This window comes from Acomys minous (genome assembly GCF_964271855.1).
Source record: "Acomys minous genome assembly, chromosome: 2".
Lineage (NCBI taxonomy): Eukaryota > Metazoa > Chordata > Mammalia > Rodentia > Muridae > Acomys > Acomys minous.
Genome location: NC_140484.1, coordinates 102048522 through 102067558, shown reverse-complemented (window position 1 = coordinate 102067558; position 19037 = coordinate 102048522). Strand labels below are relative to the sequence as shown.

Here is a 19037-nt window from a genome sequence, read left to right as displayed (position 1 = left end):
AACAGGAAGGCTTTCCCAGGAGCCGCCCTGCAGGAGGGAGCAGAAGGGAGGCTGCCACTCAGGCACAGAGGGGGAGATTTCATTTTTATGACAGGCCCTTGGGTTGATTTTCTTAAAACCATAAACACTCCCTCCCATATTTCCCATTGACATATATGCATTCTAAAAAAAAACCTAATTAAAAAAAAAACCCACAAACAAACAAAGAGCAGTAGGTACATGTGGGGTCTATGTTTCTAAGGAAGAGGCATGGATGGTTCAAATCCAGCTGCAAAGGCAAGAGGGTTAGCCTCCCTGGCAGAGGGTGAGCCTCATGCTGTGCTCATGCGTGTTGTGAGGACCTGTGTGCAGCCCCAGGAACTGAACACATTCTAGGACACACACCTTTGCACATCCTAGGAAGCCCTCTACCACTGAGCTATATAGCCCAAGCCCAAGTGTGTGGGTGCAGAGTCCAGAGCGCCACACTCGGCATCTTGCTCAACTGCCCCTGCCACGCCCCCTCCATGTTTCTGTCTGAGGCAGGGCCTCCTGCTGAACTTGGAGCACGCTGCAGATCTGGCTGGACCCACCAGGGATCTGCCTGCTGCTGCCGTTCCCAGGGCTGTGTTTCAGATGTGCCTGCAGTACCTGGCAGCGGGGTAGGGGACTGGGACCCAAACTCAGGTGCTTGTGCTTCCACAGCAAGAACTTTCCTGACTGAGCCATCTCCTCAGCACCTCCCAAGTGTTTTATCCCTATGAACACACAGACAATTGCCCCGCTCCCTTTATGAACACACCTTGGAGCCCCGCCGTGCCTTGCTTTTTGCACTAGTTGTGCACCATGGAGGCCATTCCCTTGCTGCATTGCACAGAGGGGGTGTTGTTGACCCCGTGGGTGGGCACTTAGGTTGCTTCCGAACTGGTAAAACCGCGTGGTATAACTTTGCAACCTATGATGTAACTTGGGGCGTGGGGGTCAGGGTGAGGATGATACAGAGAGGCAGATACAGCGTGCAGCCTGGCTCTGCCTTCTACAAGCTAGGTCACATTTAGGTGAGCTGCCTCACCTCTGTTCTTTAGCTTCTGCATCTACGGAGGAGTGAAAACAATTCTATGCCTCAGAAAACCAGCTGGCAGATGGGGAACTGCCACCAAAGTACTTGGCAAGTAAAGTTGGATAAAATGTCATTTTTGTTTTCCTTCTTTCTTTATTTTTTCTTCTTCCTTTTGAGTCAGGGTTTCTCTGTGTAACATCCCTGGCTGCCTTGGAATTCACTTTGTAGCCCAGGCTGGCCTTGAGCTCACAGAGATCCAGCTGCCTCTGCCTCCCAAGTGCTAGGAGTAAAGGCATGCGCCACCACGCCTGGCTGAACATGTCATGTTTGTATCTTGTTTTGAGGTAGGGTCTCAGTGGATCTGTCCCCTTGGCCCTCTGCATGCTGGGACTACAGATATGCCCCACCCTGCTCAGTTCTCTTCATGTCTAAATGTACTTGCAGGCTACGTTCTTGGACACGAGATTGCGTATTAAAAGGAGCGTGCCCTCTCACAGCCTGAGACTGTCAGAGTAACAACTCTAAGAGGTTAATCTTGGGACGCTCTACCGTGAGACGCTGAGCAGCTTTTCAAGTGATTATGAACCAAACACTTTTCTGATTCGATAAACATCACAAGCAGTTTATACGTTCGGAAATTTACTTGAACTGTTTGCTCAAAACAAATGATGGGTCTTCAAAGATGTGTCAAAGCACACCGAAGCCGCATCGGCAGTGAGATGTGACAAAGCACACAGACGCCACATCGGCTGTGAGCCAAGGGAAATAAGAGCTGTTTTGCTCACACCTGCTTTGTAGTTTTGTCCTTTAAATCTGTAAGATATTCATGAGTGCCTCTGAGGGCCCAGGCAGTTTGCTAAGAAATCATGAAGCTTAGAAATAGGAACCCAGAAAATGAGTTTGCAGGGGGAAGGAAGTAGGGCCACAGGAACCCTGAATGTGCCCCCAATAATACAACAGGCATGCTTCCCACAGCCTGCCCTAAGGTTACATGTCAATTTTGGGTACATTTCTTCCTTTTCTCGGGCTTTGTTGCTGTTTTCACTTTGCCGCCTTCATAAAACATGAAGACAACTGTTCCAGGGGCTGGATAGATGGCCTTCTGGCTAAGAGTGCTTGCAGGTCTTGCAGAGGAGCCAAGTTGGCTTCCCAGCACCATGTCATGTGGCTTATAACTATCTGTATCCAGCGGATCTGACGCCCTCTACTGGCCTCCACGGCACCTACACTCATGTTGCGCAAAGCTACATAGAGATACATATAAGATAAAAATAAGTCTTAAAAAAGGACACTATTCCACAACATGGCAGAAAGTACAGGGCATAAAACATGTAAGGAATTTGAAGATGACTTTTAAAAAGCCATTTTATGCTACTTACAGCAGACAGGTTTTTAAATATTGAAGCACATAAAAAGGAAAATAAGTCATTCATTAGTCCTTTGGCATGGATATTTCAGGTTACTTCCTAGGCAAGTGTATTTCCATGTTGTGGGTCATCGCCTTCTCACTTAGTGCTATATGATATTTACTGCATTCATGAGTTATTTATTCACTTATTTACTAGTTCATTGCCGGGCTGTGCTTTTCTTACATGGGCATCAGCTTCAGCATGGGGCAAATGTCTATCAAACAGTTGATATTAACATATGGCCACACAATGAATCAGTAGCTCAAAACACCAAGGTTTTTCTTTTTTAAGAAACATGTTTCACCACATGAATAACTATTTCCTTGTCTCTGTCTATCTGTCTCTGTGTGTGTACGTGTGTGTTCGGGGGTGGAGGTGCCATAGAGTTCAACACTGGGAGCTGATTCTCAAGGGCCATTGACCTTGATTTTTTTTTTATTTTTATTTTTATTTTTTAAGATAAGCTCTCACTGGCCTGGAGCTTGCCAAAATAGGCCAGGCATTAGTGAGCCCCAGGGGCTCCTCCTTTGCCTGCTCTCCCTGTACTGGAATTACAGGCATGCCTTACTATGCTTGGCTTTTTATGTGGGTATGAAGGATCAAACACAGGCCCTCAGTGTTCCTACAGCATGCACTTTACAGACTGAATTATCTTCCCAGCCCTAAAACTGTTTCTTTCTTTCTTTTTTTTTCAAGACAGAGTGTCTCTGTGTAGCCTTGGCTGTCCTAGACTCACTTTGTAGACCAGGCTGGCCTTGAACTCACAGCAGTCTGCCTGCCTCTGCCTCCTGAGTGCTGGGATTAAAGGCGTGCACCACCATTGCCCGGCTCTAAAACCGTTTCTTAACTAAGTCCTTAGCACCCCTCTTCATGTGTGAGGGTGCAGTTCCCTGCCTATTGCACCTCTCTTCATGTGTGAGGATGTAGTTCCCTGCCTATTGCACCTCTCTTCATGTGTGAGGATGCAGTTCCCCGCCTACTGCACCCCTCTTCATGTGTGAGGATGCAGTTCCCCGCCTACTGCACCCCTCTTCATGTGTGAGGATGCAGTTCCCTGCCTACTGCACCCCTCCTCATGTGTGAGGGTGCAGTTCCCTGCCTACTGCACCCCTCTTCATGTGTGAGGATGCAGTTCCCTGCCTACTGCACCCCTCCTCATGTGTGAGGGTGCAGTTCCCTGCCTACTGCACCCCTCCTCATGTGTGAGGGTGCAGTTCCCTGCCTACTGCACCCCTCTTCATGTGTGAGGATGCAGTTCCCCGCCTATTGCACCTCTCTTCATGTGTGAGGATGCAGTTCCCCGCCTACTGCACCCCTCTTCATGTGTGAGGATGCAGTTCCCCGCCTACTGCACCCCTCTTCATGTGTGAGGGTGCAGTTCCCTGCCTACTGCACCCCTCTTCATGTGAGGATGCAGTTCCCTGCCTACTGCACCCCTCTTCATGTGCGAGGATGTAGTTTCCCTGCCTACTGCACCCCTTATCATGTGTGAGGATGCAGTTCCCTGCCTACTGCACCCCTCCTCATGTGTGAGGATGCAGTTCCCTGGGCAGGCTTCCTCTATATTTGCCCATTGCCTACAAGCCATGCTCTGATTAGGAAGGAGAGGCATGAAGATGAAAAAGAATCATGGAAGAGAAGGCTGACACATCCAGGCTACTCCACGTCAGCTGGAGCCCACACTCAACAGAACGGCTACTGGAGGCACTTGTAAGATTCGGCCCTCTTTTGGGCAAAGCATTTGACCCAGGATCTGCAGCAAGCCTGTTCAACTCCACTGTGACAAACGTCCAACTGGGATGACACAGGAGGGGGGTCTCAAAAGACCCCCCCCAGTCTGTATTCCTTGGCTGTTTTGACATTAGATTCCTGAGATCACAGAAGAGGACAGTCCAACCGGCCCGCTTACCCGCTGAGGCTGGCACTGGCAGCATGCTGCCTCCAGGAGCCCAGCGCAGGACCTGGGTGGCTATAATTGCCAGAGGCCAAGGATAATCCCTGGCTAATGGCACTGGATGCTGCCAATCAGCAGGTTTATCTCCGCCTGTTATCTTCCCAATGCATTTCCTGGATGAGTTAAATTCCCAACAAGCAAACAGGATTGTTCCTATTTTAAAAGAAAGATCCAATATTAAGAGAGCACTGAGGTGGAGCTTGCCAGGAGGAAAGTGGCAGCGGTAAGGAAGCTTTTCTTTGCCCAGACGTTTGAAGTAAGCCTTAAAGATCCCAAGAGAGGGAAGGGTTTATAAGTGGAGACAGCGTGGGGCATGACGGGGGGAGGTTCTGTCGGATTACAACTATGAGCTAAGAGTTGGAATTCCTAGCTTTTCTTACCTATACAAGAAGTTATTAACAGCCAGGACTCTATTAAATCTCCCACACTCCCAGACTTAACACATGCAGGAAGAAATAGTTGAAACACAGTAAAGGAAAAAAGGGATAGAAAATCAAGTATGTACGTCCCAGTTTAATGCTTCAATTAATTTTTTCCCCTTCTGGGGTCCAGGGAACCAGTCACAAAGGGTAAGCACAAAGATTTGGGTGAAAAGAATGAGAAGGCAAGCTGGGCACAGTGGCGCACACCAGTAATCCTAGTACTCAAGGAGGAAGAGGCAGGCGGATCTTTGTGAGTTCAAGGCCAGCTTGGTCTACAAAGCAAGTCCAGGACAGCCAAGACTACACAGAAAAACCCTGTCTCAAAAAACAAAAAACAAACAAACAAACAAACAAAGACAACAACAACAACAACAACAAAAGAGGGCTACTGGGGTCTAGTTATAAGAATTTACCTGACTGAGGAGAAGGCAGGAGGATCATGACCTCAAGGCCAGTCTGAGCCACACATTAGCCAGGCAGCAGTGGTGTGCACCTGTAATCCCTTTACTATGGAGGCAGAGGCAAGTGGACCTCTGAGTTTAAGGCCAGCCTGGTCTACAGAACGAGTTCTAGGATAGCCAAGGCTACACAAAGAAACTCTGTCTCAAAAAACCAGAAATCAAACAATGAAAACAAAACAAAACAAAACAAAAAACAAAACAAAACACAACCCCACAAGAACACCTAGAAAAGTCACGTTTATGATGTGTGAATTATAACTCCAAAAATCTGTTATCCAAAATAATGTGTATATATTATATCTACACAGTGGCTATCCATAGCAACATTTACTCAATAAACCTAACACATAATTTAAAATGCACTTTAAATCCTCATTATGTCAAAGAAGATTTAGTAAGGTAAAGGGCATTGAGGAAATGGCACATATGTCAACACACATATACACACACACACCACACGCATGCATGCACGTGTGCACACACACACAGACAGAGAGAGAGACACACACACACACATGTACATACAGAGAGAGGGAGGGAAAGACAGACAGATAGACACAGACAGAGAGATAGACACACATGCAGAAAGAGAGAGGGGGGTAGGGGGAGAGAGAGACAGGACATATAGACAGACATAGAGACAGACAGGCACACACACATATGGGGGAGGGAGGGAGGGAGGGAGGGAGAGAGAGAGAGAGAGAGAGAGAGAGAGAGAGAGAGAGAGAGAGAGAGAGAGAGAGAGACAGAGACAGAGACAGAGACAGAGACAGAGACAGAGGAGAGACTAATGAACCCCCCTAAATTTTGTAGTCATAGAATCCCTGCATGATGGTGTTTCAAATGCCAGAAGGATCCAAGAATTCTGGGAAGCATGGGTAGGAACATGGTCTGAGGACCCCAGTGGACGCTGGAACCTGCAGATAGCCCTGCTCTGTGGAGCCACTGTTCTCCCTGAGCATTCACGCTCACGCTGGGCACCATCACCATCCGAACTAAGCCCCATTGGCTGGCACTGTGGCTGTAACGTCTACAAGGAGCAACAGCAGATCCAGGAAGAGCTTTCCCTTTTCACAGTTTTATTCTTACTGCAGAACCCTCAGCATACCCTTTTCTTACTTGCGTGAAGAACTTTCACCTTGGCACCTAAAGGAAGCACTTGGTGGCTCCTCTTTGGTCCATGTGAATCGCCAGTCTCACTCTGCTTCTGCTATGGGGCTTTTCTTAACTAGATAACAGTTCGCTGAGCTCGGATGCTGTATTCAATAACCGAACCAGCTGACTTGATAACCTAACCCTAAGTGACTAACAAGAGGATGGTGTAGCCAGTACACTGGGCAAAGAGAAGACTCACGCCTTCGCCTGGATGGGGCAGAACAGGAGTTCAGCACCCTGCTTGGAACAGCATACACTTGAATGTTTATGAACTGAAAATGTCTGGAAATTTTCATGAAATATTTCCAGATCGCGGTTGATTGTGCGTAACTGAAAGCAATGCGGTTTGAATGAAAAATGTCCCCCACCTGCTTGGTCTCCAACTGGTGGCATTGTTTGGGACAGTTACAGGACCGTGCTGGAGGAGGTATGCCATTGGGGGCAGGCTTTGAGGATGTACAGCCTGTCCCCACTTGCCGATTTTGCATTGGAGATGTACTGTGATCAGCCAGCTTCCTGCTTATGCCACCGTGTTTTCCTTGCCAGTTGCCACATTTTCCCCACCAGGATGGACTGTGTCCCTCTGGAACTGTGAGCCAAACAAAGCCCTTTCTCCTTTAAGTTGCTGTTGCCAGGGTGTTTTTATCACACTAATAGGAAAGAAATGAATACATGAAGGAAAATGGAATTGTTGCTTCGGAGACTATTGCATGTGCTGGGTAACAAGCCGAGCCCAAGTACAACAGAGCACCTGGTGCTTTTCTCCGCAGGCCTGTCAACTTAGACACTGGGGTGCTTTCTTTTAATTAGTTAATTCAACGACTAATTCTGTCATGGTGCCATGGAACCCAGGGCCTCACACATGCAGGTTAAGTGCTCTTCCTCTGAGTGTTAGCCCAAAGAGCCTTTCATTTCCTGAGGTGTTAGGGTTAAGCTAGTTTATGTAGCTCAGGGTAGCCAAGGCCTCTCTGTGCCCACCTCTCAGTTTTGGGATGACCAGCGTGTGTCATCACATCCTATGGGAATGCTACCTGGAAAAGAATAAATTAATAGTTCGAAAGCTAGATGATGCTCAGGCTTATAACACAGAACAGCCCTTTTTTTGTTCCCTCCTTCCTCTTGGGATCCTATTGGCCCATATATGCCTTCCTCTAATACTTCGATGGCCTGTCCTGGCATTTACACCAAATTCCAAATGTTCGCCCGCACTGTCTCACTTCTTTGACTTCAAATACTGCCCGCCTGCTTCTCTCCCATCCCCGGGCACACACTCAGCCATCTCCCCAGTGCCTCCTCTTTATTTCTGTAAGGCATCTTAAAGAAAAACAACCAACCAAAACAAACCCATATGCTGCTGTCCTGGGTGTCCTCTCAGATTAGGACACAAGTCCTTCAGGCAACAGCTGGCAGCACTTCTTCTTCGCTCCCACCTCATTTTCTGGGGCTAATTCCTCTTATTTGCTGTCTGATTTAGTTACTGCGTTTTGCTTGCTTGCTTGCTTGCCTGCTTGCTTGCTTGTTTAGTCCTTTTAAAGCAAAAGCTTACTATGCCGCTCTGGCTAGTAGTCTTGAACTCATGGGATGAAATGGTCCTCCTGCCTCAGCCTGCTGAGCAGCTGGGACCACAGTCAGCTTGACTCCATCCTGGAATAATTTTTTTTTTAATTTCCACCTTAGATTTACGTTTTAAAGGCATTTATCTTCCAGTGTTCATATAAAGCTTGTGGTGGCAGGCTCCCGTTGTACTGCTGCCATACTTGCAGTTTTCTAAAGTTTCCACTTGCTGCCCGAATTGCCCTTCTCCCTTGCCAAGTTTATTGTCTGCTGGAGCTTGTCTCTGCTCTAATATTGGACGGCTCCCTCACATGCCTGGCGGGTTCCTGGGCATCCTCTCATATTTACTAGCAAGGCAATAAAAAGCCGACTGGAGGTCTCCTGTGTTCCTGGAATGTGGAGATGCGCCTGTGGTCCACTTATCCGTTTTGTACACAGGCAGACTTGCTAGCTTGTACAACGTGGGCAGGGGAGTGTGGAAGCATAGTAGCTGGCTCAGATGTAAGTAACACTGCATGGCAAATGCAACTGTTTCCCACCGAAAACAACAGAGGTCAGATGGAGACGCAATATCCTGAAAGTGCCGAGATTAAACGAAGCGTTTTGCTAAGTAGGCTCTAATTTTTAATCCAAAATGAGTTGAAATAAAGGCTCGAGAATTCACTGCCATCAGACTGGCGCACTAAGTGATGGTGCGGGAACATACCTGTGATTCTGGCACTTGGGAGGCTGAGACGGGAGGAGCTTTTTTTTTTTAAACATGTATGTTGGTGGATCTGAACTAAGGTCCCATGCTTGCTTAGTAGGTTACTTCACCAAGCCATTTCCCAGTGCCTCCCCTTTATTTCTTTAAGGCATCTTAAAGAAAAACAAAACAACCAATGAAAACAAACCCATATGCTGCTGTCTTCACTGCATCACTAAAAAAATGGAGTTTGTAATGCACACAGAGGTGTAAGATGCACCCCCTACTCCCCACCCCAGCACAGATTTGAGAAGCAGCCACTAGGAGGATCTCACATTAGTGGCGAGCGGGGCATTTTAGGTCGGTTTTACTGAACCAGGAAAACATTTGCTGCATTTGTAACCCTACAACAAGTGCTCAGATTATGACTAAGAAACCAATGCAGAAAATAAAACAATTTAAAAAAAATATTAGCTTGATCCATGATATGGCAAGAAAAGGAGACCAGAACACATTTCATTTAAAAAACACAATTGGACTTCATTTGTTGATACTGACTTGGATTGTTTTGTGTTCTTGCATGAACTGGCTTAGAAGTCTGTATTCACAGAATGGGCTGTTGGGATTCGCTCCAAGGTTAGTATATTGGCTTTATCAAACTAGTTGGAAGCCGCTCCTCTTTGCCACTATCTGAAAGAGTTTATATAACGCTGACACTATTTTTCATTCACGTGTTTGGTAGAATTTGCCAGAGACTCCACCTGGCCTTGAGTTTTCCTCCAAATTATGGAGCTAGTTTTATTTATAGAACCATTTTGAAACTGCACTGAACAACCCAAGAGCGTCTTTCTTCTCAAGCACAAATGGAACAGGTGTTAAAACCCCGTATCACCTTCATGGACTATTTTATCTCCCAGCTATATCTGAGTCACTCAGCAATCTCCTCCCTTGGATGCAAGTTTATTCTTCTTTCTTATAGTTAAAAAAAATACACACACACACACACACACACACACACACACACACACACACACACATGCTATGCCTTGCACAAGAGAGTAGAAGTGTAATTTCCTTATTGAACAAAGTCCTTTGCTAACAATGGCATAGTGCTGATCTGGAGCCACATAATTTTTGATCTGATGCCAATGTAGCTGTATTACCTTTAGCTGGTTATTTGCCTTGTATATTTTCCTCATCCACTTTAGTTTTCATATTTTGGCTTTCTTCTGTTTCTGATAACTTTCTTGTGTATGGTTATAACAGTTTGAGCGGGAAGCAGGCAAAATAGGTAAGCCAGGAGAATCCAAGGAGGCTTTAATGAGGACACTGTTCTGTGAGCAGAGCCTACGGAAGCTAAGGAGAGAATGCTGGTCGCAGGGCTGGTGTTTGGTAAGCGAGGGGAAGATGTCCTTGTAACGCCGCCGAGGGATGCTGCTTCCCAGAAAACCATATAGAGAAAGGTCTCCTCCCTTCCCCTCCTTGCCTTCTGCACACGGCTTGGCTCTCGATGCTACACTGTTTCACCCAGGCACTCTGACTACATCCACCTCCCAGAGCAGAGTACAGAATGTGTACACTGTGCATAAATAAAACGTCCCTCGCACAAACGCAAATACATTTTTAAAAAATCAGATGTGACAATCTTTGCCTTTTAAGTAATCTGTCCCTTTAGCTCTGTTGGCAGTTACTATTCTCAGGCCCCTCCCCACTTTGAGGCTGTGAGTGTGCCCACTTTGAGGTTGTGAGTGTGCCCACATGCACCTATTGTTGGAATTTTAGCACCTTGTTTTCCTTGCTGCGGTCTTACATTTTGTGTTTCTCAGTCTTCCCTTGGGTTCTTCCAAGGTCCCGGTGTTGGAAGGTCGGCTAGGAGCTCTCCTCCTACAGGGTCATCAGAGACAGCGAAGGCCCCCAAGGGAAAGCCAGCTTCGCCCTCCAGGCCTGCCTTTGGATGCTAGCTTGCCCTTCAACAGATACTTTAAACAATTATTTCCTGTAACAGGGAGGTCTCCAGACCCTTGGTCTTCTGTAGCATAGAAATGGAAAAAAATCTACACCACATTTTAATGCTTTAATTCTTTGTTTTTTGGGCAATTAGTTAGCAATTTTGAGGGAGAAAGCTAGGTTAATATATAATACAAATATAAGCAAATTTACAAAAAAACCCATAAAGGTGGGGATTTAAAAGTAGATATAATTACTTAAACTTTGAGGGGGACATTGGGGATTATTTTAAAGGTATATTCATTTTTACATATTTTTATGCATGTGAGCATTTGCCTGATATGTATATTTACCACATGTATGGCCGGTGCCTGGGTGGTCAGAGGACAGCTGCAGATTGCCTGGAACTCCGAGTTACTAGTGATTGTGAGCTGTCATGTGAGTGCTGGGAACTGAAACCAAGTCCTCTGCAAGAGCAGCCAGCTCTCTTAACCACTAACCATCTCTCCAGCCAAGATTATTAAAAAAAAAAAAAAAAGATATTCAATGACATTAAAACCACTGGATATGCAAGTAACAAAAAAAAAAAAAAAAAAAGAAGCCAAGTTATATGTGTAACGCAGCTAGAATACACAACGGGGGAAAAAAAAAGACTGGATGGAAATAGAAATATATTTTTAAACATTCCATGTTTCTCAAAATAAGTTTTATTGCCTCTGTTTAAACAGTAAAAGTACCCATCCCTTGTGGGGAGGGTTTGGTTGTTGAAACACTGACCAGCCAGGCAGCTGGCAGATGTAAGGAAGCCTCCATTCCTCTTGCTGGCAGGACGGAGGAGCCAAGAGTATGGCTTTAGAAGCTTTACCTCTTCTGAAGATCTTTTCTTTCTTTTAAAAGAAGATTTTATTTCACCTTTAGTTATGTGTTTATGTGTGCCTGTGTGGACATGTGCATGGGGGTATGGGTACCCTCAGAAGCCAAAAAGGGCAGGAGATCTGGAGCAGGAATTATGGGTGGTTGTGAGCTACCCCGCGTGGTTGCTGGGAGTTTAGCTCAGGCCTTCCAGAGGAGCAGCAGGTGCTCTTAGCCACCCAGCCACCATCTCTGGGGGCCCAGGAGGGTCTAATTTTCATTTACATTTCATTACCAATGAGCTAGTCATATGCAGAGGTACTGGGGGACAGAAAAGCCCCCCCCCCCCCCCCCCCCCCCCCGTTCAATACATTTGCCGTCAGGAGAAAAATGACTGGTTAAAGGATGCCATGTCCCAAGAAGAAAGCCAGCAGTGGCGGGGTCGGTGCCTCGCCGGCTGAGATGAGGTACTTCCTTCGTTCTTGAACTAGGAGAGTTTGAAGGGAACGTTACCATCATGGTCCCTGGAAACGTAGAAGCAGGTTGAAGTGGCTGGCTGCAGGATTAATGCAAATGGTGCTAAGAACGGAGCATGACAAGCAAGTGCCTGGGGGACGGTTTAGAAACGGTGCTGAGTTCTTCTGTTTTGTTTCCAAGGAAGTGGGGGAGAGAGCCTTGGTAGTCACTGTCTGCAGAAATGAGTTTAGGGAAACACTTTAAAGGTGGCACAGAGGGTGCGCGCATTCAGTCTGTCTTCTTCCCTGATGAAGAGGGTTAAGATTGGGCCATCGGCCACAGATCGCAAGATTCCAGACTCTCACTTTGGAAACGAAGATCAGCCCCAAACAGATGTCAATTAAACAGAGGTCAATAAAAGCAGTAATGAAACCAGAGCAGTTAGGGGAAAAAAAAAAAAAAAAAAAAAAGACAAATCCGAACGAGCCATGCAGAGGGAACCAAGAACCAAGGAACTCTTTAAGAAGACGAAGGAGGATGGCCCGGGAGACTCATTCTTCCTCCTTTAACTGATTAGTGGATACTCTGCTCAGCATGCACGCTGAAAACAGGGTTGACTAAAACCACACAAGCTTTTGATTTAAATAAGGCCGATGCTTGCACGCATATTCGCCCGCCTGCCATTCAGTCACTCAACAACTGCTTATTAACCATGCTCTCTCGGCGCTGAGCTGGGAGGGGAGGGACGAGGCCAGATTCAACCCGGGACTTCCTCCCAAAGGCCGTGGCACATCCACACTGGATTCAGGTCCATACACAGTGGCTTCCAGGTCTACCCTTGCGGACTAGTTCAGAGATTAGGGGAGCGTTTTACCCAGTCTGCCGCCTGAACGCGTTTCGGCCCAGCTTCTCAGGATGACTCAGGTGGGCTTCAGCTGTCTTGGATGGCACAACCCCAAAGCAATCAATGGCAAGGAGGGCGGGATGGGGGGACGAGTGTAAGTGAGGTCAGAACCGAACAACAAAATAAAGTACACCTGGGAGGCTTGGCCAATGGGAGGGCTTTCAAAGTGGTCTCATGGGACTAAAATGTGCCTCAGCCTGTTAATCAGGACCAGCTCTGTCCCTGTCTCCCATTGCATAACCCTTCTTGGTGGTGTCAACTGCCTCTCCAAGGAGCTGCGTGTTGGTTAGGGAGGCCAATGCCAAGTCTTTCCTGGAAGGGGAAGGCAAAGCCGGAGCCACACAGGTCCTGCTGGTTTTGATCTGACCCTCTGGAGCTCATCAGACTGATAAGGAGAACAATGGCAGTCAGGTGACAGCCCAGTCTCTACCTCAGGAGAGCCTCAGAGAAAGGAAGCAAGCTGTAGGAGGGGCTGGGGGCAGCAGCAGGCCTGGGCAGTTCTGGGCAGGTGAATCAGAAGCCAAGAATGGAGCTAATGTCGTCAATATTTGCACTTTGAGGTGTAAGTCTGTAAAGGAATGTTAATCTGGAACGTGGCTGTTCTGGCAAGAGATCACACCCAAAGATCTTCTAGGTCTGTGTGATCCGGCTGGAATACAAACATGCCTTTAATCCAGGAGACAGAGGCAAACAGATCTGAGTTCAAGGCCACCCTGGTATAGAGCAAGTATCAGGTAAAGAAAAGCTTAGGTCTAGGCGTGGTAGTACACACCTTTAATCCCAAACGAAGGTTAAGTTTGTTTGTAGAAGGAAGCACCCATGTTTGAAAGTGATGTCTACTTGAGCAGAAAGGGTGATGAATCAGAGATCTGACAGAATTAGATACGCCCACCACTCAAGAGGAGAGGAAAGGGAAGCTACTTAGGAGGAAGTTTTACAGAGAGAGAGGAGGCAGTTTTTACCAGAACAGGAATAAGAGATAGGTTGCAGAGAACTCAGGTGAAGACGGAATGAGCCAGGAAATGAGAAGAAACCAGAAGATTAAAAATATTGCTGAAGTTAGTTTGAGGCCAAGTAGAGCCATTCTGGGCTGAGAGAGAAGCCAGATTCAATAAGTCAGCGGGGAGAGGAGTTTGATCCAGAACAGCTGAGTTTAACCAGTTGAGAGCTCAGAAAGAACAAGTAAGGGTGAGCCTACTAAGCAGTAAGTCTCAGAGGCTGACAGCTTTCTAGGCCTAGGTTAGATTGTACGGAGGCTAGAAGCTTCCAGGACGAGGCCTAAGTTAGAAGAAGGAGACAGGCTCTCAGACAACAATTAAAACAAGCAAATAAAAGTTTCTTTTATGGGAGAGAGGGAGGAACAGGAGGATTACAACTGAGTTGTAATCTGAATAAATTAATTAAATAAAAAAAAAGATTAGATGGATGAAAGATGTGCTTAGCTACAATATAACTGAACGAGACTGAGGATGTGGCTGTGACAGACAAGCATGCACAAGGCCTCAAGTTCAGTCTTCGGCATCATCCATCAAATAAAAAACAAACAAAAATTAAAAAAAAAAAGTTCCTTTTACATAAGTCCTGAGCTATCCTGTCTGCAGGAGTCCCCACGTAACTAGGCTTCCTTCAGCTTTTCAGTCCATAAGCAGAGCGCCTCTTTGAGACTAACTGCTGAGTCAGGTAGAACAGTGGTGTAAGCTCCATATCGCCATGCCCCAGTAGTGTTTCGTGGGCTGGGGAGAAGGCTCAGTGAATGAAGAGCTTGCTGCATAAGCAGGAGGACCCGAGTTCGACCTCCAAACACACACACACACACACACACACACACACACACACACACACACACACACACACACACGCCAGGTGCAGCAGTGTGCGTCTAAAATCCCAGCACTGGGGAGCCTTAGGCAGGCCGATCACTGGGGCTTGGTGGCCAGCTAGTCAAGCCAAATTGGTAAATTCCACATATAGGGAGACTTTGCCACAAAAAATAAGGTTGAAAGTCATCAAGGAAGACACCTGACATTGACTGCTGGCCTTTACACATACATGAACAAAAGTGTACATAGATATGCACAAAAAATTATTTCACAGGACCCTGGACTCAATCCTCGGTACTGTGCCAAAACTAACATCCTTGGTACTGTGCCAAAACTAACTAACGAAATAAAACTTCGAAAAGTTGTCCTAAAACTGTATGTATGTACACATGTAGATGAAGTGCACTTGTGGAGGTCAGAGAGAACCTTGTGGAGCCAGCTCTCTCGTTTACTTAGGTTGCCAAGCCTGTGTGGCAACTGCCTTCGCTAGCTGAGCTGTCTCTCCATTTCTCCAGTTTACAACTTTTTGTTTTGTTTTGTTGAGGCAGGTTTCTCTGTATAGCCTTGGCTGGCCTCAAACTCACAGCAATCTTCCTGCCTCTGTCTCCCCAAGTGCTGGGATTACAGGCATGGGACACCTCGCCAGAATACAACTTTTATTTATTTATTATTAGGTTTGATTTTTTTTTTTTTTTGAGACAGGGTCTCTCTACATAGCCCTGGCTGTGCTGCAATGCATGATGTAGACCATGCTGGCCTCGAACTCACTGAGATCCTCATGCCTCTGCCTCCCAAGTGCTGGGATTAAAGGCGAGCACCACCATGCCCGGCTAGGATTTATTTTTATTATTTTTAATTACACGTATGATGAGTATGTTAGGGGAGCTGTCCACAGAGGCCACAGGCATCAGAGGCGCCTGGACTTGGAAGCAATTGTGAGCCACCCAACGCAGGAGCTGGGAAAGGTGTGACGTCTCAATGTTGAGCCATCTCTCCAGCCCCAGTCTAAAGACTTTCAAAACAGAAATACTTGTGGACCATCACAGGCACGTGGACAGAGACAGATTATCTTCTAGAAGCTTTTCAAACTCCCCACAGAGAAGTTCACATAAGGCCTGCATTCAAAAGGCCATGTTGGCCCCAGAAAACCACATACAATTATTTCTCCCATATGTATTCAGAAGCTGGAACAGAGGGTCCATGACTTGGCCAGCAAGGGGCTTGCTGGAATTCAGTCTGGGCCTGCCCATGCTCTGCTGTGGGTGCACATAAACACAATGTGGAGGGACAGACCACTCTGACGCTAGCCCAGAGCTGGTAGTGAGCAGTGGGGCCACTTGTTCCCACACTTGCACTTTTCTCGGGAGGCTGGGTGGACAGTGGGTCAGCCTTCCCTGAGTGGATAGTGGGTCAGCCATCTTCGTGGCTTAGCTGAGCTTGGTTGTAGAACTCTGAACATTTTCCCATTCTTGTCGGGCCTCTTTGATCCTGCCCCAGCCTTAACTCTCACATCTGTGGGAAGGAGGGAACCAAAGATGGGATCCCTTTCCTAGGAAGCATGCAGATAGAGTCAGGTGTGCCAGGCTGAGCTCCAAGGAAAGCCAAGATGTGTGGGAACTGTTCTAGTGTGTTCTGAGCCTGGGGAATGCAGCCAAGTACACAGGAAGCCACCAGGAGCTTGGGCCCAGCTGCCTGCCTGCCTGCCTGCTCACCTCACAGCAGTTCTGAAGCAAAGCTGTTGGTTAGCACATTTCTACTTGCTTCAATTAGAAAACAAAGCAAACACAGAAACAAAAAATGTTGTTCCAGGAGAGGAAAAAAAAAAAAAAAAAGAATAGGTGTGGACCTGTTGGGTTTTCCATGGTATTCAGCTTGCCTTCAGTGTGGCAACCTGGATTCTATCTCTAAACTCTCAACTTTCCCAGAAACACAAGCTGTTTAGTCTCTCTCATAGTGACGGGGCTGGTATCTATAAGGTACCCCTGGGCTTGAAGGCAAAAAGGCTAGTACTTAAAAGTTTGAAGTAAAACTTACTTCTGTAGTTGGTGTGAGGGGAAAAATGGAGAAAAAGGACCTTGGTTTCCATGGTAACTTTTTCTTTTTTCTCCTCAAGCAACCAGTTTAAGTTGCATTGGAAAAGTTCACTTCTTCCAGGTGCTCACAGCATGATAACAAGGAAGCTGCGACTACTCCAATTCCTGGAACTGTGTCTGTGGTCCTGCCATCATATCTACCTCTTGCGCTGTAATTTATATTTTTCAGTGATCAATTAAATGCTGAATGCCTTTCATTTGTTAGTTGTTTGTATTTTTCTTTGTAAACTGATTTCAAGCTTTTTCTTTTCTTTTCTTTTTTTTTTTTCTTTTTTCTTTTTTTAAATTTCACTTGAGGGAGGTCTCCGGCCGCTCTCTTGGTGTTTGGGTCTGAGGCCGCTCCTGCGCCAGGCATTTCTCTGCAGCTCAGCTAGAGGCTGCACACGGCCCCACGCCCATGCAAGGGTGTCAAGTCTGTGGTGGTCGTAGATGATGCTGTGGGGAAGACGTGTCTGCCGATCAGCTACACGGCCAACACCTTCCCGGTAGAGTATATCCCCATGGTTTTTCGACAACTACTCAGCCAATGTGATGGTGGATGGGAAGCCGGTCACCCTGGGGCTGTGGGTCACTGCTGGCCTGGAAGACTATGATAGGCCTTGGCTGCTCTCCTATCCTCAAACTGTCTGGCTGTTGCTTCTTCTGAAGGATGCCTCTCTGATCTGTGTCTCCCTGGTGAGCCTGGCCTCCTTTGAGAACGTCTGTGCCAAGTGGTACCCAGAGGTGCAGCGCCACTGCCCACACACGCCCATTCTTCTGGTAGGCACCAAGCTGGACCTCCACAATGACAAAGGATGCCATTGAACGGCTGATTGACAAGAAGCTAGTACCCAGCACCTACCCACAAGGCCTGGCCACGGCCGGAGAGATTGGTTCTGTCAAGTACCTGGAGTGTTCAGCCCTGACCCAGAGAAGTCTGAAGACAGTGTTTGATGAGGCCGTCTGGGCCTTACTCTGCTTGCCTCCAGTGAAGAAGCCAGGCAAGAAGTGCACTGTCTTCCAGAAGCCAGTGTGGCCAGCCTGGCTCAAGTGTGCCCTGGTACTGAGCTGTCTGGTGTCCCTGAGTCTGCTGTGGGACCCTGCAGATTCCACCCGAGTGCTCTGAAAACTGATGGCCACTGTCATCAATGGAGCAGGATAAAGCCAATACATATAAAAGCAGTCTTCCTATATTTCAACAATGAACATGTTGAAAAAGGAACCATAAAATACCATTCAGAATAGCCTAAAAATGCATTGGAATAGACCCAATCAAGGAAAGTGAAAGACTTCTACAAAATATAAAATAAAAATAAAAACAGAGTTTACAATTTCTGGAGCTTTTCATACATGGCCATTAATATTTACATCATTTCCCCTTCCAACTCCTCACATGTGCCCTTCCCTCCCACTCAAATTACTGACCTCTTCTTTATTTTTGTTACGACACACACACACACACACACACACACACACACACACACACACACACGGGGGGAGGGGGAAGGAACCTGAGGTCATTAAGAGTGAAGACTATATTAGAAGACAGACACCCCTCCCCCATACTCATGAATTGACAGAATACTGTGAAAACGACTCTATTATCAAAAGCAAGTTATAGACTCAGGGCAGTGCTCATCAAAAAATTTTAATGCTGTTCTTTACATAAATAGAAGAAATAATTCTAAAACTCAGACCCCAAAGCAATCCTGAACAAAAAGAACCAAGGCATCACTGCACTGCCACACCCAATTTTAAGTTGTCCTACAGAGCTCTGATAACAAAGCCAGCATGATGGCATAAAGAAGACCTGTACTCATCCATGGGCTAGAACTGGGGACCCGTAACAAGCCTATGTAGTTACAGCTTCCTAACACAGGAGAAAGACTTCACACCCTTTCACAGTGCTGCAGACAACTGGACATCACACGGGGAGGAATGAAACTACATCCCTATCTCTTACCCTGTTTAAAAATCAGCTCACGGTGGAGGGAAGGCCTTTGTAAAAAGCCAGAACCTCCACAGCTGTTGGGAGGAAACAGGGGAACCTTGTCACGATGAAGCAGAAGCAAAGGGTTTTTTTTGCAAAGGACCCAAGTGGTTCAGAAAGTCACCAACAGGCCAATGGGGCTGGGTAAACTTTAAAATCTCTGTACAGCAAGATGATTGGTTGATTTCACCATGGAAATTCTTGCATAAACACAAAATGGGAGAAAATGTATAAAGGGCACCCACACCCCCATACCATGGCCACAGCAACTGTTTACATCCCAGGTGTGTGTGTGTGGGGGGGGGGCAGGCTTCAAC

General features: G+C 46.7%; 1 protein-coding gene and 1 pseudogene across 4 annotated transcripts in view; one reads left to right on the top strand and one right to left on the bottom strand.

Annotated features, from left to right (window-relative positions):
• Positions 1-19037, bottom strand: part of PCSK6 (proprotein convertase subtilisin/kexin type 6) — a 189515-nt gene that overhangs the window by 35408 nt on the left and 135070 nt on the right. The gene's annotated exons all lie outside the window — the stretch shown is intronic.
• On the top strand, positions 4078-17911 carry LOC311591864 (ras-related C3 botulinum toxin substrate 3-like; annotated as a pseudogene). The gene is made up of 2 exons: positions 4078-4158; positions 17126-17911. The product of its transcript is annotated as a ras-related C3 botulinum toxin substrate 3-like (transcript).